This window comes from Chelonia mydas, chromosome 18, assembly GCF_015237465.2.
Source record: "Chelonia mydas isolate rCheMyd1 chromosome 18, rCheMyd1.pri.v2, whole genome shotgun sequence".
Taxonomy (NCBI): Eukaryota; Metazoa; Chordata; order Testudines; family Cheloniidae; genus Chelonia; species Chelonia mydas.
The window spans coordinates 13,145,290-13,149,866 of NC_051258.2; positions in this window are offsets into that span (position 1 = coordinate 13,145,290).

Sequence of the window (4,577 nt, forward strand, 5' to 3'; positions counted from 1 at the left end):
AACAGCTAAGATAGCCGTCCCTCCTTTATCCCCTGGGCATATAGCGCTGTCCCAGCCATTATTATGTAGCACCATCACCAGTCTGTGCACAGGAGGCGGACCCCACTGTCGCGGCCTGCACACAGAGTCATCTTGTTCGTGCACAGGAGTCTGTATGAATGTGAAATAGAGAAAATATTTTCTGGTCTTACTGACCCAAAATGATAGAGGAAACACAGGGAGCCACAGAAAGTCAGTGGTGCTCTTACAGGCTGCTTGGGACCTGCCACAGAAGAGCGGCCACGAAAGCAAACATTGTGTCCCAGCCTAGCCCAGAGGAGTTTATTTCTAGTAATTGTGCTGTCAGTGACTTGCCGACAGCTGCGCTCTGCACGGCCTGTGTACAATGCACTGCAGCACTGGGAGGAGAAAATAACTGGTTTGGTGTCCTGCTCTCTCTGAGTTAGGAAAGAGCACCCCCTGCTGGCGAGATGCCTGACTCAAAAGCACATTTGCCTCCAGACCCTGGAGTGCCTGGAGAAAGGCTGCGGCTTCAAGCTTTGAAAAGTATCTGTAAAAAAGTCCCTCTGCAAGTCATAACACTGCAGCGTGTGGGCGGTTTGTTTAATAGACGGTCTGACCATCATGGCAGAATACTGCTGCTGGAGAAGAAGCTGCATCTGCTCTCAGCAGCTAGGAAATACACAGGCAAGGCACACAAAAGATCTTGCTTGCTGCTGTTCTCTTTCTAGTACTTTGGTTGATATTTTATGGTGAATGTGTCTTTACATACAAAAAGACACCCCCCAAGGACTCTATAATAATGCTCTCCCTTCATCTAACACCCTTGATCCAGCACTTTACAAACCTTCACTAAGCCTTTAATAAATTGCCTGCCTTACAGAATGGGAAACCAAGGCACAGATGACTTGCCTTCCCTGAATCCTGGCCGCCTCCCCTTGCTCTAACCATCAGACAATATTCCTTCTTTGGAGCTGGGAACAGAACCAAGGAGACCTGACTTCCCATTTCTCTGCTCTAACCCCCCAGACAACTCGTCACGTCAAGGAGATCAGTAAGGGGGCCTGGTTCCATTTCACCTCTCCCCCTTGGTTAGCCAGCAGGCCAACTCACCAGCCAGTGCATCAAGCCCACTCAGTAGCCACACAATTTTAGTCCCTTTACTTCAGGGCTGGCGTTTTATTTCTTCCGAATAAAAGTTTAACCTAAGTTCCACCTCTCAACCACGCCCTTGCCTCTGACCCAGGGTCTCCTGCAGGCACCGATCTCCTCACACCCCAGCCCAGCTACCTGACCACAAAGGAGAGCCTCTTTATCTCCTTATCTCCCTGCCCTCAGATCCAGGCCGCTGGGATAAAGGGCAGCCTGAGCCACTCAGCTTCTACCACGTGACCCAAGGACTCATTCCCTTCCCCCGGGGAGCTGAGCTGAGCTGAGCCTGGCAAAGTGAGGCAGCTGAACCCCCAAATCTCTCAATGAGCCGGCTCACCCTGTGACCCTCCCTTCAGCACACAGCTGTGCTCCAGCCCCTCTCGAACATACCGCACTCCCTGCTCCATTGCTTTGCTACAGTGTGTTCCCCAAAACGCATGTCCACAAGGTGCTTATTCACCTCAGTCTCGGCACCAGGCTCGAACTCAACAATGGTGAATGACCCTCCGACCCAGTGTCATTCACACATGACACAGCTTGTTTTGCGGACAAGTTGATGCCTACAAAAGGGAGCCCTGATGAAGGAAAAAATGAGGCCATGTCTGCTCTGCGCATTACAGGGACATATTTTCCAAGGACATTTTCCCAAGAGCAATTCATCAAGGGGGAGCCAATGCGTCCCGACGGAAGGAGCATTGTAAGGGCATGGGCCTGCCGGAGTCTGCAGCAGTGCCCACAGGAAAGCCTCATGCTGCATTGCTACAGGATAACATGCCAGCTCTGCAGAGGTAGGACCTGGGATGAACTGTATCCATTTAAAACACACACAGACAATTCTATCCACCGATTTGTTTAGGAATCAAAGGGATTCCTGAGATGTGTCACTTTTTTCCTCCTTTGTTCTGCATTTTCTCCTCCCCTTTTTATGAAACAGCCATTTTCAATTGTACTATTTTGGGAGGGGAGGGGAGGGGAAATGAAATCAAACCATCACGCAGAAGAGAGAGGAGCCTGGAATTCCAGATCTGCGAAGGACAACCTTAGCAGTTGACTGCGGAGAAGCCAAGGCGAGCATTAAAAGAGACATTGATTTCTGAAATGATTAAGATGCTACTATGGGGAAGTGTCTCAGAGCTTCAATCCTTTCCATCAGTACTGCCTCTGTGAATGGCGGGGGAGGGGAGGAGACCTGGCTTTGGAAAAAACCTGCCAGTATTTTTAAGCATCCACTGTCAGTGATATGCGTTGAACAAGAATTGCCTTTCCAAAAGGGATTTAAAAACGTCTATGACTGACCGGGGAAGTGACATCTCTCCCGTGCGGCTGAGCTGTTACATAGGTTTTCAATAATCGATTTGGATTTATCAACTTACACATTTTGTTGAATCCTAATGTATTAGGCTGTTATCTCCGTTCAGCATGTCCGTGAGAGGCTCATGTGTGGCCCTAGTTACGGTTAGACATCAGTCTGGGGGACATCAAAGGGCTATTAGGATGTGGCTGTCACTCCCCCCCACCTTGGCCAGTGCAGCACTGTTCCTTTACTCCATGTTTTCTAATACTATGGGGCCAATTCTGGACCCCGTTCTGACACATACTTACTGCCCCATCAACATATAGAGTCAGAAACTGAGGTGCAAGGGACCAGGGTAGAATTCCCCAAGTGCAGAAGCAGCATAAGGCAGCTGTAAGGGTCCTATGCTGCCCTCCCATGCAAGCCTTGGCGTAGAGGCATGTTAGAGGGAGTCCTGGGGGCAGAAGGGGAAGTACTCCTAGCACTTAGTGCTACAGAGAACCCCATCTGCAGTATAGCCCATGGGCAGCTCTGAGGTGGCTGTTGTAATACTAATTTTACCCCAGAGTCATTTTGGCCCCTGCAACAACCCAGAATCCAGGCAGCATGAACTCATACTTGTCACCCATCCTCCTGCGTGATGCAGCACAGAAGCTAGCCCTTTGTCAAGTCAGAAAGTTTCCCCTCCTTCCATTGGGAGACTATTCCATAGTCTAGTCGAATGTGTGTTTCAGATGGTACAGTGTTCTGCTGGAAGAGGTCATGGGCTGCCATCAAGCAGGTCTTTGATCGGTAGACAATCACTGGCCTGGTTAAAGATGATACATGTGCTGTGCATCATTCTTTCAGGCTGAATGGAAGGAGCCGTTAAATGCACCTTTATTTAGTGATAGCTGCGAACAACAAGAAGCCACCACCCAAAACAATGGGTCTTAGGATAAGTCCAATAAGAAGTTAAGCCATGTTGACTGAGGAGTTTCCCTGGGGCTGACTGTAAAATGCAGGCACTAGGGGAGTGGTTGGCTGCAGTAGGGATCTGTATGTAACAGAGGCAGAAAACCAGCAAAGCAGTGGTGAGTGTGGCCTTCAGAGGGAATTGAGACACAGAGATGCTTTTGGGCACAGTACTTGATGGAAAAGCAGGCTTGGATTTATGAGCAAGGAAACAGCCTGCTGTTCTTTGTTTCTACTATGTTCAGGGAAACAGGACTTTACATACACTCTTTTTAAATGAGCAGGATTGCATTAAAGAAATACCTGACTTGTATAATTCGTTTCTCCTCCTAATAAAAACAATTTACCCCCATACATTGACAAACTGCTGGGCCCAAAAGGGGCAACAGCATAAACTGCTATGTTTTGCCTCCCCATCCCCAAATGATGTAGTTTCTTTTTCCGCTCCTCTCTTCTCTTCCCACCCCCCCCCCCCACTAGGTCCAACGCCTTTTTGTTTTGTTTAATGGAGAGAAAAATCTCACTAACATATTATAATGTATTTAATTTTTCAAGTGATGGCACTTAACCAAGGAGGGGGCTGGTTCCAGGCAGTGGCCGTTAGGAATTCAGGGGAACAGAGAACACAGAGCTGGTTTGGGCACCAGCACTGGAATTCTCTTATTTAGTAGACAACATATTCTGTAGAAGACAAGTCTACAGATTTCACTTTAAAATTCAGCTACACAATCTTGATTTGCTGGACCTGAATGAGTCTGAGACACAATAAAAGCCTAAGTTACTAAGCAACCATATACTATGGTGATGGCTTCTACAGAAATGCATAGAATAAATCAATAGATCAGTGGAGATTTTCCCCAAGCAGCATAGAGCTGCTTCCAGGAATTACAGCCTATGTATTCAAAGACTAGTGATTTTGGGAGCCCGACTTGACACCTTAAAAAGGGCTTGATTTTCAGAAGGAGGGTGGCTCAACACTTTCTGAAACCCTGGCCCTTTTAAAATGGCTCAGGTTAGGAAGGCAAAAATTGAGAGTCAAAATGAATACTCATACCAAAAATTCGGACCTACTCTCTTCGAACTCTTGTAAATTTAGGCCTACTGTCTTTGTAAGAACCAGTACCATTTAAATACAATCACCAAACAGAGAATAAACAAAAGTAGAATGAAAGGCAGC